At 39.5% G+C, this 17,990-nt stretch overlaps 1 protein-coding gene across 1 annotated transcript in view; it reads right to left on the bottom strand.

The window, feature by feature from the left end:
* LOC145984033 (protein Wnt-16-like) overlaps positions 1-17,990 on the bottom strand; it is a 176,024-nt gene that overhangs the window by 44,049 nt on the left and 113,985 nt on the right. The gene's annotated exons all lie outside the window — the stretch shown is intronic.

The following is a 17,990-nucleotide window of genomic DNA, read 5'->3' as shown; positions in this document are numbered from 1 at the left end:
GTAACGGGAAAGGCGAGTTGAAATCGAAAGAACCATGAAATACAAACGTCCCATTGTTCGCGTATGGCCTGAGAATGCGTATTATCCCCATCTTGTGGTCAGTAGAATACCGATAAGTGTACGATATCAAGTGTATACGTTGTAGGAATTATTTCCAACTGTACCGAATGGTAGCTATAGCATTGTCCATTACAATCACTGCGTCTTTGATGTTCCTTTCGTCAAGCGGATCTAAAAACTGCAAAAACCACTGAAAACTAATTTACATTACTGTAGAAAACCAGTGTGACTGGAACCTACCTGACAAACAATAATGCACCCACCTTTACCCACGGTTTTTCGTTGGAACGTAATTCTGATGTATGTACGTTTCATCAAAATGAAATACCTATATAGGGCAAAGGTTCCTTATTTTTTAGAAGATCCATTTTTCGCAAAAACGTTACTCTGGCTGTAACTATATCGGCTCTTTCCATCAGAAATCGTCTACCGTCATTGCTGTTTTTGTACTTGAACCCCATATACAGGGAGGTTATTTCAGTCGTTCACCGCCAGCGATTCGGCCGTTCGGCGGACTCTTCATGCAACAGGTCCCGGCAAATTGCGTTCAGGAAGTCCGTAACAGAAACCGCTTGTTTTCTAATGTTTCCACTTTTCACAATTACAGTTACAATTACAATTGAAATAAGCACGTACCTTGTCGCAAGGATGCTGGAAAAGGTGTCCTCTTAAATACAAATATTTCTGGCACCTTATTTCTGACATCTAATCTTAGATTAGACGTCGCTACTTTATCTTCAGTTGACAGAAAGGGAAGACAGCATCCCGGCGCATAAAGCAAACCGAAAGCGTAAAATGATATTTAAAAGTAATAATAATGATGATCACTAACCTCCTGTGTTATAAGAGATGTTGAAAATCACCTCCTTTAACAGCAATACAACACGTTTCTTAGGTTCAAGAGATCCTGTCTATCGTAATTCCCTGACCACTTTTCTGCAAGAATTCGTTTTCACGTAATTATCGTACATAAAAACTCTCTGTTCAAGACTATATTTGTTTAACGACATAACTAATGAATGACTAACAATTAACACACAATAAAGCACTAGCACACCAACTCAATAACACAGTATAAAAAAGACGCGTACTGATAAACGCAAACAGAAGTGAGCATGAGGGTACGTTACACTCACGACGTCTGGTAGCCGACAGTGTTGCTAACCATTTTTCGGCAATGTCCCTACAGACGTAGTCAAAATGTCCCTACAACTGACCAAATGTCCCTACGCCAAGTAAAGCGACTAAAAAAATTATCACCTCATGAGCATGCAAAACAGAAGATAAAATATACACATTTACTTACCAAATCTTTCTGCTCGGTGCTTCCACAATTAATGAAGGAGCGAATTTACATTTGCCTATCCTAACTTAACCTAACCGTACCTGGAAGCGGCCCCGGCGCCTACCCAGCGTCGAATAACATGGGTACCTGGGGGAAACCCTGGGGGGTAAAGGCGGTCAGGGGCGTGATGCTGATCACATCACCCCCACTCACGACCGGATCAAGAAAGTGTGGGGCGTTACCCTCACATCCCCTATACGCCTTCATGGCGTGGTGCTATGCACAGGGGAACACTTTACCTTTTTTCTACCTGAATGGTTCGTGGGGCTATCCGTCAATGGTTTGTTGGGCTACCCGTTTTTCGAGCCCAAATTTTAACTATGTTTGCCTTGCCTAACCTAACTTAACCTAACCTTACCGAGAATGCTCAGTGGGGCTATTCCTGAATGGTTTTGCGGTAATTGTGATTACGAACCGATAAAAATTATTTTTTTCGTAGCACTTTAACATCATCGAAGACGCCATTTTCGTATCCTGCAATTTTATGATTGATGTAATGTTGCCAAATTTACCTGTAATCAAATCAGTTCTTCTACATCGTGATTGTCGCTGTCACATGTAAGCATGTTCTTTGGGCAATATACTGAAATGAATAAGTTTATTAATTAGCCCTCCTGCACACTCCACCTAACAATCTGTATAACATTAACAACTTTTTTACTGTTCTCTTCAGCTATTCTTACACAATCCATGCTCTCCAAGTATGAAATCAACAGTGTGGCAACGCTGTAGACAGCGTAACTAATTGTAATTTGTTCATATCAACAAATATGGCTACCATACTTGTATACGGAGAATCATTGCGAGAATTGAAATGCTTATTTTACAACTTTTACACGTTAATTAACATTTTTTCCCCCTCACCCCAACATGTTAACTTGAGATAAATCATCACGAATAATTATTTCGTGAGTATAAGACGTAGCATAGAAATTACAGAAGGGTCCGGTATTGGAAATTCTTGCCTTAATGAATAATAGGGGTGTGCGGGACAGAATTTTTTGGGTCGGGACGGGATCGGGACGGTAATTTTTTTAAATCCCGACATTCGGGACTGAAAAATTTGCAATTTCCCGACCAAGTCGGAAAATTTTCGGGACGGGAAATGTTCGAAATTTCCCGAAGCACTGGAAATCTCGAATTTTACAAGTCATTTTCACTTTAAGTGATTGTTTTTGCATTTCTAGAATAAAAACTTACAATTTTCGATAAGTTCCAGAAACTTACAAGGAAGAAAACGTCGAGAATTAACGACTTTTTAAAGTAAAGGATCCCGCACACCCCTAATGAATAACGTTGAGTCGTTTACTGTTGATTATGTTATTTGAAGTCATACATGCTGCTGCTGTGCAGAGATAGATGTTGGTTGGTGATGCTGTATTTCCTGCAGTCTTTAACAATTCTGGTCCCATTTTATTTCCCTTTTTTGTTTTTGTATCACTTAACATTGAAAATATTCTTTCCGTTTCCGCTTTAGAATGTGGCAATGTTAGCACTATTTTCGCGAGAGTGGAAATGTTTTCAAAAAGGAACTTGCCTTGAAAGTTTTTGGTAACCGATAACATGTTCCAAAATTCTGATGGAGATTTGTTAGTTAGTTCTTTTTTTCTCCTCTTCGCTAAAGTATCCAGATAAACTAATTCATAAAATGTCATTTACCAAGATTGAAAAAAGTACCTACGTTTTCCCTCATTTGGCAAAATCTGTCCCTACGTTCCTACGCGGGCGAAATTTAGTGAAAAGTCCCTATGCTTAGGGACATGTCCCTACGGTTGGCATCACTGCCGACACGTGCCGTATGAAGCGCCCTCTCGCGGCTGACAGACAACTCATCCAACCCCCGATAAGCTGCCGGCTCTGTCGCGACAACTGAGGATAAAGTAGCGATGACTAATCTAAGATTAGATGTCAGAAATAATGTGCCAGAAATATTTGTATTTGGGAGGACACCTTTTCCAGCATCCTTGCGACAAGGTACGTGCTTATTTCAATTGTAATTGTAACTGTAATTGTGAAAAGTGGAAACATTACAAAACAAGCGGTTTCTGTTACGGACTTCCTGAACGCAATTTGCCGGGACCTGTTGCATGAAGAGTCCGCGGAACGGCCGTATCGCTGGCGGTGAACGACTGAAATAACCTCCCTGTACTTCAGTATCCTCCACAACGACGAAACTCCCCACTGAAAGCTTATTTGTGTATGCAAATCAACGAAAACTTGTTCAGTGTTGGATATTCGCCCTTTACATAATACCCGAGGATAATTCTTCTTATTATATCTTTATCGCAACCGTCGATTGCCTTTGTGATACTGTTCCTTTTGATTCGTTTGTGCGGTGATTCAAATTACGTTGAACCCGACGCCTCAAGACTGTCTTTGCCTTCCCTAACAATACGCTGCACAGTTCGCGTACTCACTCCAAAAGCTTCCAACACTCTCTGTTGCACTTTGTGCACACTTACCAAGGGACCACTGTTTTCTGCTTCCTTTTGATAATATCCATGAACCCTACTGATTATTTTCCTGCCTTGGCTACAAACTACCCTCTTTCCTGTTCGCCATCGTACGATACTTACTTGTCAAAATTATTGGGGGGGGGTCTCCGATCACTGAAATAAATTAATCAATGACTCACTCTCTCCCTTTTTTAAGTTTTGGTCTCAGTGTTCGGAATCTCATAAAAGCCCATGAATTCCTCAAAAATATCAAAATTTTTATTCACAGTTCGAATGCAGAATATTGAGTGTCAACGGATGGATATGTCACAAGTTTCGTCAACCATAATAGCAAAATATTCTCGACTTTTAATATCTGCTACCACGGAGCGCAAAACAGATCTTCCTAATATATCAATGATCTCGTTCTGAATGTCATGTGAGAGCCATTGTACCCCGAACGTCCCATCCACTACCCTAGTTCATGCACATCGTCTTTTGAAACTCTTTTTTTAGTAAAAATTTTAACAATACTCATAATTATATACTTAGTATATAGTAATAAGTCATGTGTTTTGTTTTCTCTGGTCACAGCCCGCCCTAAGTTGATGGTTTAGCGGTCTCAGCCGCCCAAAGGTGATGGTCTAGTATAGAACATTTCAAATGTGTATTTAAAGTTAAGTTCATGTGGCACAATTCAGAGTAATCTTGACAAGAGAAGCAAAATAATACATTAGAACTCTTAAGCAAAATTATTTGGGGGGCTCTGCCCCCCATCGTTAACATTGGGGGGGGGGCTCGAGCCCCCCAAGCCCCATGGAGTCGGCGCCTATGCTTACTGCGTTAATAACCACAAAGCTCCCTATGGAACAACGAGAGTACAAATAAACGTCACATCACATGCCACATACACGTTTATCGAAGAAACAATGCAGTTAGGTAATACAATTCGCGACAACAATTACTCCCAGGTATGTTATTCCTACATCCCGCTCATAACAAACAGGAATCTACACTGGGGCAAAATACCATCAGCAACGCGGTGAATTGGCAACACAGCAACGTGCAGAACGAAGTTAGCGCTTCAGCTTCCTCCCGCAACTGCGTAACTCTCGGCTCCACCGCTAGGTGGTCTGTTCTCTGGTTGGGCAGCGGCACGTTCCCCGCTCCCCACTTCCCCTGCCAGCTTCTAGAGCGGACGACGTAAGAACTGAAAAGAGCTATAGTCGAAAGTAAGTTTGCGCGGCCTTTTGTGTTGCTACAGTCTGAAACGTTGTTGTTGATTGGCTCATTCCAAACGACATGTATCGCGTGTCCCTTCGGTCTGAAATCTTCCTAAGTATTGAAGATCCAAGTCCCAATGATGGGAAATTATAGCTTTATTAAGGTTAGGTGTGAAGGCAGGCGACACTGCCCTGAAGGATCATATCAAAACCTGCAGGATGAAAGCATGTTACTTTACGCATCTCCAATAAGAAATGATAAAAACTTCTGGTGAGTTGGTTTTAAAAAATGTGTCCGAGATAAAGAAAGGCGTGCCCAGGATTTTCGGAGGGGAGAGGGGTTACGCATATGATTTTGGTGGTCAGTCCCCATTTTGCCATCTTTTCCTGTCTTTGACGTTCTTCAAGGAATACTGTGCGTTAATTGTTTCGCGATTCAGCTATATTCGATAAGACTTTCTTTGTTTCGTGCCGATATATGACAACACTGCGGAAGCTGTTGCAGACAATTTTGAACACTTGCGATTGCTTGCTTAGGTCTGAATATGAACAATTTGGTGGGTTTCGAATTTTATAAGAACTGCAAACATGGGAGGACAAGACACATTAGTGGTGTTCAGGCTCGAATCAGGGAAAAATATTCGAGAACTGTCTGTGTCCAGTTCGCAGCCTACAGTTTGAATCTTGCATTGTCGAGTGGATTGTCCATCCCGTGCATGTGTAACAGCTTCGTAAAAACACTCAAAGACACCATAGATGTTTTGATGCCTGATGAGAAGAAATGGACAAACACACATACTCAGGTGGTTCCGGCACACAATGTTAATGCATGGAAACAGAGGAGTCGAGTGGTTAAAAATGTTCCGATTTCACGTTCTGTTTCAAGTTTCAGTGGCGACGATTTAGAGGACAGTTGCTCCCCACATTTTCTTCTCATGCTTAATGGTAAGCCTTGTCTACCAAGAGAAAGTAAACTTTCCTTGCACCACTCCCCCCCGTTTTGGAACACAATTGCCACCACTGGCCTTAAAGATACAACCTTAAAAATATGGTGTTCAGCCCCCCCCCCCCTTAAAGGAATTCCTGGATACGTGCCTGAAGAGTGTGAAACAACCCTTGGAGCCATGACTAATGGTACCTCGTGCAATTTCTCCACCTTCTCGTATTTAACAGTTTAAATTAAACAGAAAATTTAATCCATGTTAATTGGTAACTTAACACTGGACGTAGTGGAATCATTTTCTCGCCTAAAAGAATGCTAGTGAACAAATTTTGTTGAATAGGTTTATGTTTCAGTAGTGTCACAATCATGTCTTGTACATGGGCGTACACAGAATTTGTTCAGGGGGATCAAGCAATGATATTTTTCCAGGGGGAAAGTAAGATATTTTACCCCCAAAAATTGCTTCAAATTGAAATTATTTGTGAAATGTATATTTTTAGGCTGACATTTATTTTCAAGGTGGCAACGGTCCCATCCCCCCCTTTCCCGGTCGCTCTGTCCTTACCTAAAACAGAAACATTGCTCCATTCATAGTTCCTCTCAATTTTTATAAACGGTTGAAGTAACGACGCACGTATCATCCACCAGCGACCATTTGTTTTGTTTCTGTGCTAAGAGATGTCACTAGAATAGCATTCAATGTTTCCCTCTAGCGGGAGAATTGGGAACTACTTGAACGTTGTCGGCTGTGAAGAGCCCAATGATGCGATGGAACCAACAGTAAGAATTTGTTGTGTAGTAAAACACTCGAAACAATGGTGTATTCGGCCTCCTCTTTATACGAGAAAAAGTTATGTTAGTTATTATATATAAATTAATTATATTATTGCTAAAAAAAATTAATTCGGGTACTTACAGAAAGCGCATATTAACCCAATTAAAGATATGGTAAAAATCTTTACTTTTTCAAACTCCCCGGTGGAGGCACATAGTAGTTTGGATACCACTTTAAACTGTAGGCCCAGTCCCAATTAGCCTTACTGTGCATAAAGTGGACTTAAAAACACCAAATCAATTTTTCAAACTCAAGATTTCTAGACACTGTGCTCTAATTTCAATCTAAAAAATAGGTAGTATTAGTTCATCTGCAGTGTTTCTAGAATTGCTGCCAGTGTCTCAGATTTAAAAATTTCCTTCGACTCTCGCCATTTTTTCACAGTTCAGAGCGCATGAAATTTACGCGGAAGCTTGGTGTGATCCTAATGCTGCGATATGGATTCCACGTCAAGTGATGACTCACGTGGATGACTTGCGCTTGGTCATGATCCTCTGCCCATGAATCGTTCGACTGGAAAACGCCATGTTAACCACCGGATTTGATCACTGAAATTCTTCCCATGCTTTGAGCGGAGTGCTAGGGCATCTCTTTTGGATTCAAAACGGTTCTCTCGTTCTACCAGTCATGGTTTCTGTTCATTTTGTTGCTTATTTTTAAGAGTTGCACAAATGTGGTCATGCTAGAATTGGATTGGATTGGATCCTGTATTGATAATTCTGGATCAATCCATAATTTGCAAGCAGATAGGGCTCACCGAAAATTCTGCTCTGGTTTCAGTCCAGGAGCATTGGAGTATTAAATCCACTTTATGCACAGCTAGGCTAATCGGGACTGGACTTACAGTTTAAAGTGGGATCCGAACCACTATGTACCACCACGACGTTAACACTACGCCCCCGATGTAGGTTAGGTGCAGCAAACTCTACTGCTTTACATCGCTACCGACAGTTCCTCAATAGTTTTCTTTTTAAAGAACAAGCGAGAATATACTTTGAGGGTCTGCAACTCGGAACTATATACTTCGGCAAAAGCTATTCTTGCCTCCTATTTCTCACGTATTTTAAACGCGAAGTGTTGATGCTACACACTATCAACAATTTTTCAATGTTTAGTGTTAGTTCCAGAATTTGCCACAACCACCTTGCATTTACTTTCTCGACACATAATACACCCTCCTTTCCTGCCCGTTAAACAAAATATATACTACATCACACTTAGCGTCTTAAGAAATAAGACACACAGGAAACTTGAGCGAGTATATAAATTATTTCGCAAAGAATAGCTATATCGTTATCAGCAGTAATGCAATAGCGACAATTGTACAATATTGTACAATACGATAGCGACTATTGTAAAGAAAATACTGTTTGACTACATATAAAAGCGTTCTTGCTCCTTTTCTTCACTTCGTTCTGGTGAATATGCAAGCAACCTGACCATCCATACGATTGCTGTTGTTTTGTCAGCGTAACTACCTTCAATTTGTGTAAAAAATTCAGTGAATTTTAAATTGGAACGTTATACCTATCTTTACAAATTGCAAATCAATTCCTTTGGGTTGCCTCTCAGATGGCCCAGTGGTAGCGTCGTCGCTTTGTAATCAAGGGGTTAGATACTCGGTGGAGACACATAGTAGTTCGGATCCCACTTTGAATTGTAGGTCCAGCCCCGATTAGCCTTTCTGTGCATAAAGTGGACTTAAAACACCAACTCAATCAATCAATTTGTTTGGGTTGTATAAACAAAACGAAGCACCTGCTAATTTCTCATCTTTTTGGTGCATTTGCGAGTGAGTAACTGAGTATGTAAATGTGTTTGTAGAAAGTTGATATATCTATGATAAATAGCTAGGATGCGAGAGAGGACTTTATTCACACGAAAATTGAGCACCTACGCCACTACCGTTGGAGCACTTGCTCATTTTTGTCAACTGGATCCTTTGGTTGGAGAAAGGTAGTGCAGTGTTAAAAAGAAGTAGGGAGAACGCATGTGAGAAGGCTGGCAACAAACGTCAAACAAGTGGAGGTTTAAAAGTGAAAACTACCGATTTTAAGAGTGTTAATTCCATCGTCATGTTCTTCAAATTCACGCTTTTCAAATGTAATTTAGAACGACAATCTCATTTGTTCAATTCAGAGTTGTTTCTATGATCGAGTCATACAAGATATTATCTAGCAGGGTTCAGGGGGTCGGAAAACATGAAGTGGGACCCTCATGGAATATATTATAGAGAAAACTTTGCGTACTTTTACGCAACGAGTTTGCAGATTGCTAATAAGAACGACACGATTCTAAAATCCTTAGTCGGTTAGCCGGTTAGTCCTGTATGGTCGCAGACTTCGAATGCCGAACTCACAAGCCAGGTAGGAATCCTGCTTGCACTGTCGTTTTGGTAGTTTTGTAACCATATAGGTACAGTAGCACGCAAGTAACAGATGCATTACAACCGTAAGTAACTGGGACGGTGACATTTCAGAAATGTGAATGGGATCTAATAATAGAAATAATGGGAAGTCTGGTAGACTCGGACGGAAACTAGTTCACTCTACTCGCGAGAGACGGCGAAGTAGAATCTCAATAGTACACAATAATGAGAAATCGTTTACTTCTGGTTTAATATTTAGTGCTTAGTTATTAAAGCGTTTGAGTTTGAGCTTTAGTTTCTAAGCTCACTTTATGCACAATAAGGCTAATCGGGACTGGACCTACGGCTTAAAGTTGGATCCGAACCACTACGTGCCTCCACCGGGTATAGAACCCGGGATCACTTCATTACAAGGCGACGACGTTACCACTCCGCCACCAGGGAGGACTAGGTATTAATGCGTTGTTTGTTTGTATGTCCTACTTTTGTATTACAGGGAACCATAGACGTAACTAGCGGGATGGGGGACTGCACCACCCTTACAACTGACCTCGTAAATTTTCAATTAATATTGAGATTTCTAATTTTACATACATACTTAAATAATGTGTCCATAAGAATCGATCAATTTGGACTCCCTCCTCCAAAATGCACCTAGTTACGCTAATGTCAGTGCAAGTCTTAACAATGTAAGCATATTAAAACAATCAAGCTGACTGAAACTGAATTAACTTTACAATAATTATTAAATACACCATACACGAATGCATTTCGATACCGAAATCTCGAATAAAACAAAAGAAATGCGTTAAAAGAACAAAAGAATTGACGTTAGCCTATCAGGTAACCCCAGACAATGACGATGAAGCTGACTCGGATTAATGGCGTGATTCGGTTGGTAGGGGTTAACGCTCCAAACGCTCACTTCTCCCGATGATCCAGATTTTCTTTAAAAAAAAATTAACAACGTCGGGTCCACACTAAAAAAGTAAACTGAATCCTCCCCCATTCTAGCAGTCATATCCCCTACACGAAATTACCAAGCAAGCCACTGTCGCGGACACATTTTACGCATTTGGAATTAGTAAGGACGATTTGTATCTCTAAGGGAGATTTCACACTGAAGCGACACGTATTGCTTGAGGATTTCACCAATCGAATGCATGCTTGTGCGGGCCTGTCATGCTGCTACGATGCGAAAAGTTGCTGTTGGCTCGTTCTCAAGCGACATGCGTCGCGTGTCGCTTCTGTCTGAAAGCAGCCTAAGAGTTCATGCGTGCAAAACTTCACCTTCGGCTTCTTTCTTCTATCCCTTCCCACAGGCACCCTTGATGATGGTCAAGTTGGTGATCATTGCTATTTTGACTCGTTATCTGCCACTTTAAGCTAATCCCAAGCATTGGTATGAACGAACAATGCTTAGATGAAACTGATGAAGAGACACTCACAACGATTACCCATGTCCAGGCCGGTATTCGAACCCGGAACCCCCGGCATCGTAGCGCGCTGTTTTTTCCGTTACAATAGGCCTACGGTGCCCAAAAGTCCTGCTTTCATGTATCCTTCCCACGAAGTTAGCATCGAAACAAGTTGATAAAGACTTTGATCAAACTCACTCCTATCCGTCAGGAAAAGGAGATAGTATTAAGAAAGAAAACCCAAGGAGATAAATTTTCAAGTCTAGTCCTTTAAAAGGGCTTGTCTCGTTTAGTTTCTTTATTCGAAACTAACGCTTAAATGGTAAAAGTCAAAACGTAGCTATTTGCTCTTGTTTTTAATGTCTACACTCACGAATATGGTTTTCATGGGTGACTAAACTTTTTATTGTATTAATTTGGAACGGCTGAACAGTTTATGAACAGAAACTAAACAGTCCGAGGAAACTCGAGACTTTTTGATGTAGAATAAGTGCTGTTTTACTGCTCTTTTTACAAAATGTGAAATTCAAAACTCCTCTTTTGTCGATAAACTACATTGTCGCAGTCTCAAAAAAGTGATACACAATATTTTTCAATTTTAATATATCGTAGCTTTTGGTGTTATTTCGATTGTTTTCCGTCGCTCTTACCTAGTTCAATCGCGACTATGAGGATGAATGGTGAATTGATGAAAATGAATTAAGGAACTCAATGAAAAGTCCATGCCTTGACGAAAATTCGAACCTACGACTCCTGGCTTCTTAGTGCACGACACTAACCACTCAGCCTAGCGTATCCCAAGTTTTTTCTTGTACTTCGAGGAACCAAAGAACTACAACAGGATAGGTGGATAACTGAGGAAAAGGCTCACTCATCCAATCTGAACCTTTCAAAAATGAGACCTAAGCAAATCTTGAACTTCGGCTCTTGTTTCTGAAAATTCAAAATGCGTGTAATGTTCTAAAGGCAGTTTCACGGCAAGTGCAACTCATGGCCTAAATGTCTGGTCGATAATGGATGTTTTGTTAAAAGCTTGATGAAATCCTCAGGCTTCACTGCCTGTGGGCCATCTTCCGGCGACCAAATCGAAAGTACTCGAAAATTCGTCATCAACATCGAATGATCTATCATACTAGAAAAATCTCTCAAAGCAACTGAAGATATTTCCTATGTATTGCACCGGAAATTTTAGAGAAGTTAGTTCCTTCTACATCTTTATGTTTCTACAGTCGTAAGAATTAAACAGAAGGAGATGGATCGACAAAATAATGTATTCCAATAAGCCTTAATATAATTAAAAAGATCTTACTTTGATGGCATAAAATGTTTTCACGGCAATGGCGTGCCTAGAAATTTCGTAGAGGGTAGCTGCGTCCTACATCTTGTCAGATACAAATATACTCTATCTCGGGAATCTCTGGAGCAAGGCCGCGCATGTAACAGTAGAGAAGGGGAAAAAGAAAGTGGGCGGAGCGAAGCAGTACACGCTGCTGCAAAGGCTGGTAACTGCAGTCGCTTTCCCCCTCCGCGCAATACCGAGCCCTCGATCTTGTTCATTGGTGGAGCCCTCTCTACCTTCTACCCTAACTACCTTCAATTTGTGTAAAACATTCAGTGAATTTTAAATTGGAACGTTATACCTATCTTTACAAATTGCAAATCAATTCCTTTGGGTTGCCTCTCAGATGGCCCAGTGGTAGCGTCGTTGCCTTGTAATCAAGAGGTCTCGGGTTCGATACCCGGTGGAGGCACATAGTGGTTCGGATACCACTTTTAACTGTAGGTCCAGTTCCGATTAGCCTTACTGTGCATGAAGTGGATTTAAAACACCAATTCAATCAACATGAACAGTTTTAGTATTTGATATTTCACAAATGGAGGAGAGGTAGCTGTTGATTGATTGCTTGATTTCGTTTATTTTACTTCGCTTTTCTGCTAATTGCAAAGATGAGTATGAGTGATGATATGATGAAATTGATGAAGGGACTCTCACGAAGAACACCAATGCCCAGGTCGGGAAACGAACCTGAGATCCCTAGCGTCGTAGGGAGCTTTGCTAGCCACGCTGCAACAGCTGGTGATTATGGGGCAGCAGTGTGCTGTTTCAATTCTAGACAGCTGGAGCTGAAAAATAGTAATTTCGATTAATCTGTGGACTAAAGGACACGCAAGGAGCAAACAACCTGCCACAGGTTCCGCTTTTGTCCGAAATTAAGTTGCTAGCGAGACAGAGGAGGAAAATGAGAACGTGACAGGCCAGAGATTTAGAACTTCTGGGAAGGTAGAAGTTGGCATGGAAAACTTACGTAACGCACAGATGCGATGTTCTTTTTTACTCTCATGTGTTGAAATATTTTAAAACTCGTAACAAGATATCTAGCCTGAAGATATGGTTCCCATTTAACACGTGTGTGGTCCAATATATTATCATTTCGTGAAAGGAATAATTGAGGCATTGGAACTGTAATCTTAAGTCGAAACAATGTGTCATTAATCTACCACTTTCAACGTAGCATTCAAAGTTTTAACTACGTAATTCCTAAAATACGTATTCAAGGAATTCAGTTATTTATGACCACCGCGTACCAACAAAGCATATTTGAAAGCAAGTGAGTTTCACTAATGGTATAATGCAATAATTTAAACATTCGAATACATTAATTCACCTCATACGCAACATATGTTTGGTTCTGATATCGTTCTACGGTACGTATTAATCATAATGAAAAGCAGAAATGGTTCCCAGATCACACTCTATCACATAATAATAATAATAATAATAATAATAATAATAATAATAATAATAATAATAAAATCCGTGGCACAACAGCCCTTTGAGGGACATCACTTGCTAGAGGCCACCACCTTTTTTTATCAGTGTATTTAGTCCCGTCACTTCTGTTAACTTGCTTTCTGGATGGAAGTACGCTATTATTTTCTTTTAAGCAGCATCAGAATTATCCAGACTTTTGTGAGTAAACACAGAAAAGTTAGGCAGAGGTGTGTCCATAATTTACAATCTGTGGGGAGGGGAGTGTATGTGTAAATTCAGACCAAAAATGGTCAAATTTTGGTTCTCTGTAAAGAAATTTAATGGCGGTGTTCAGGAAATTTTGGGAGGTTTGATTGATCGATTGATTTGGTTTATTTTACTTCGCTTCTCTGCTAATTGCGAAGATGAGGATGAGTGATGATATGATGATATTGATGAACGGACACCCAAAAAGAACACCCATGTCCAGGTCGGGATTCGAACCCGAAATTCTTGTTGGAGATGTGGACAAATCAGTGGGTTAAGGTTCCCTATGGAACCTGAGACTCTCGAGCAAAGGTTTGATTTGATTTGATTTTTTTTTCCTTCTCTTCTTGTGCCACTTTTGGCTAATTTGCGAAGAAGTTATGTTGGGTTGCCAACATACAGGGGGCAAAACTGGCTTATTTGAACGTTCGAACGTTCGTAGTGCCGAAACGACGCACCGACGACAAAAATGTTACCGAGAAAGGTTGTATGTTTTGATGTCCTCTATACGTTTCTGTGGTACCCGGGCGCCATTTTAATGACACATACATACATGCACTAACTAGCTTTTACACACAAAGGCATCCATTCCTCCTTCAAACAGTCAGAATCATTAATATTGTTTCACACTATTCCTATTCCGAAATTTCAGTTGCAGAAACGTGAGAGAGATGGGAGGGTGTGTGTGTGTGCGAGAGGAACTACACCACATCTGCTGTGGCTTTTCTGTCATACGAACAGCACATAACTCCCTACCCTATGCTTTGTATGGTAGCGATTGAATCAGATCTCGAAAGCCATGCCGAAGAGAAGAAACTCGTTCTTCGAATGTCCGTTCGGCGACCTCCGGGTATGTTCAATGCGCAAAAACGTGTAAGAATACCCACGCTTTTGGAACTTAATGCACATTTAGTAGCTAAGAACTGAACGTTAAAACGGCGTGGGATTTAACCTCGGTAGTTATGACAACGAAATTAATGTTCAACTTCCTTAAGTGTATAGAACAACTAAGAACGAAAAAGAATCACCAAAGGACTTTCTGAGCTAGTGACATTAAAGGGACGGTCTCTTTGTTCTCTGACCTTCCTTAACCTCAAATTATAAGTGTACCCTTTACCTTTCTTTCTCATCTCCTGTAAACACCTACGGTTACTACCAGTATTTACGCTTGCAAATATTCCACACAAGTTTGAGAATAGTTCACGTCAAATGCAGTGGGTGTAATGAGTTCCATAAAATAAGGCTAATTGTAAAATAAAGTTACTGGATAAGCTTTTCATTTATCTCATTAAGAAGTTTCGAATACTTATGCTACTTGCAATGCTTGTATTTTGTACATATTTGTGTTATTTTCCATGAATTTTCTGCCACTTTTGACTGAAGTCTTGTGCTATTACACAATGCAATGTAAATATCAATAGAGTTGCCAAGAAGATGAATATAGAGAGGGAAAATACAATAGAAATGATATTTTTAACAAGGACCAGAAAGAAACTAACATGAAGTGGAAATCGAATCCTTCGCTATCTACGCGAATAAATTGCTTGGACAAATATCGTAATTATGTTGACATTTGATGTTTATGTAAATGTCAGATTCTTTTCTACATCAATACATACACTCTATTATTAATATTATATTATTGGCGCCTGGTCACAGAGCCACTACAATCCTCTATGGAGCTTGTCTTCTGCCCTGTCCATATATGTTTTGCGATTGTCCTTTTATCAGTTTCATCTCATTATCATTCATCCTCATCTCCGCCGCAAGTGGCAGAGAAGCGACACAAATCAAACAAGCAATCAAATGAAAAGAAGCTTGATAGCAGACTTTTGATAATAGCAATTTGGTGTATAAAGAGAGAATCTTATATCACTATCTGTAATACATATGTGACATAACATTTGTTGCGTTAACTTGATAAAATAAAAAGTTATGCTTTTATTTCGAGGTTAACGTAGTACGGAAAATTTTCTGCTAAGAACTGTGAGGTTCTCAAACAACCCCTAAACAATCAATGTCACGTTTTCGTCAAGTGAGAGAATCGTTTTGACACCCAGCCGCTGCTTCATTAAGTTTTCATCACAGCTCTTCAACTTTGATGTTTTGCACAGAAAACCAAACTTATCAACAAAGAGTATAGAAAAGAACCTCCCTGCACTTCAAGCCATTATTTTCATAGATAGTTCCAAATTCACATAAGTCACGCACACCAGAATTCAATTACGGCAAGCTGGTGTACTCATTCTCATCCTTGTATCTGAGCTCCCATCTTTAAACTATTCCATCCTTTCACTTACTTTGAAGTAATGTTTCATGTCTTTCTAACTCTATTCTATTTCTGGCACTCGTATTTTACACAATATTAGAATATAGTCCACTCCAGTAGACTTTAACATCATATCTATGAGGTAGCAAATCAACGTAAAATAACCATAGAATACAGAAATGCCCAATACCATTTTCAACTAAGGCATGACTGAACTATTGTGCTCTCGTAGTAATTGTTTGGTTACTGAATATCAATACTTTCTTAATATAAGCTTCACAAGAACATAAAACGCTGTCATCTTAAATACATTATTGTATTTAACACAATACAGATTTAAAGAACTGTATATACGTTCTATAATAATAGGGGATTTTAATTTAATGGAACTGAATTGAACCTACAGTAATAAAACCAGTTCAGCAAGTACTGAACAAGAAGTGGACGTAATTCGAAACTTGTTGCAACTTTCTTAAATGGTGAACTATCAACCATACAGCATAGAATTGGAGTAACATGAGAGTATGATATAAGAGAATGATAAGAAGAAAGTTGGAATACTTATGCTGAAAATTACCTTTAAATCGTCTCAACAATGTATATAGAAATCGCTCAAATTTCAATATCTAAAGTGGTTATTTTACAACCTTTAACGTATTTCACGACGATAATAGTGCATGATAAGACATGAAATAGATGAAAGAGTTAATAGATAAGAGGATTAACACAGAATGACACCTCGATGCTTTTTATATAGGATTCGAACATAGAACCCTGGGCGTACTAGCGTGATACGCTAATCACTCCATTAAAGCACAGCGTTTCCTTTTACTTCAACTGATGACAAAATAGGTAACATCCACCTCTTCTACTTGTGCATTTTGAGAAATTGTCAGGTTTTCACTAAAGCGCATTAGGTAAGAACCTAATGACATATTCGATTATATGTGCAAAAATTGACAATAACATTTCGAGCAAGACAATACATTAAGAATTTTAAATGAAAAAAAAATGTTTGTACATTCACATCACAAGAACACTCGTATGATTTTTGATTACATTTGAAAATGAAGGATTAAATGTCGTTTGTTCAACACTTCGTTGTTTTCGATTACATTCCCATTAGGACCCTCCACTGTTAACGATTCACTGCAAATGAAGCTATGAAACGATAGGGAAATATCCCTTAATTAAAATTTGCTCCTCCGGCAATTAGAAGCAAAAGGAATTGTTACAACGCATCGGCATGTAACATATGTGATGCTTGAGCATTTCTAAAAAAAGAAAATACAAAAAGTAATATACGCTTCTACATTTGTGATGCGTTTATTGAAGCATGTCAGTTTTGAATCCCAGTGTTTTCAGCTACAAAATTGATTGATTTTATACAAGCTGAACCGAAACCATCTTGAAAACATATTTGTTAGCGAGCTTGGTTATGTGCAAGATGTAAATCCAAAACGTAAGCCCCCTCAACACACACACACACACCCTCACGCCGCCCCACACATCCCTATATAACAGTTGGGCTGAAAAGTTCGTAGGCTAAAATAGTAAAAAATATTTTTTTGACAAAATTCGATTTTATTATTCAATATAGTTGCCTTTGAGAGCGATACAACGATTATAGCGGTCATACAATTTTTCGATGCCATTTTTATAGTACGATTTCTCTTTAGCCTCAAAATAGGCCTCAGTTTCGGCGATTACCTCTTCATTAGTGCTAAATTTCTTTCCAGCGAGCATTCTTTTAAGGTCTGCAAACAGGAAAAAGTCACTGGGGGCCAGATCTGGAGAATATGGTGGATGGGGAAGCAATTCGTAGTCTAATTCATATAATTTTGCCATCGTTTTCATTAATTTGTGACACGGTGCATTGTCTTGATGAAACAGCACTTTTTTCTTCTTCAAATGGGGCCGTTTTTTCGTGATTTCATCCTTTAAACGCTCCAACAACGCTATGTAATAATCGCTGTTGATGGTCTGGCCCTTTTTGAGGTAATCGATGAATATAATACCATGCGCATCCCAGAATACTGATGCCATAACCTTGCCAGCCGACTGTTGCGTCTTTA

The sequence above is a fragment of the Lepisma saccharinum genome, chromosome 2 (assembly GCF_977018435.1).
Source record: "Lepisma saccharinum chromosome 2, izLepSacc3.1, whole genome shotgun sequence".
Taxonomy (NCBI): domain Eukaryota; kingdom Metazoa; phylum Arthropoda; class Insecta; order Zygentoma; family Lepismatidae; genus Lepisma; species Lepisma saccharinum.
Note: the sequence above shows the minus strand (reverse complement) of the source record. Positions and strands in the feature narration are given on the sequence as shown.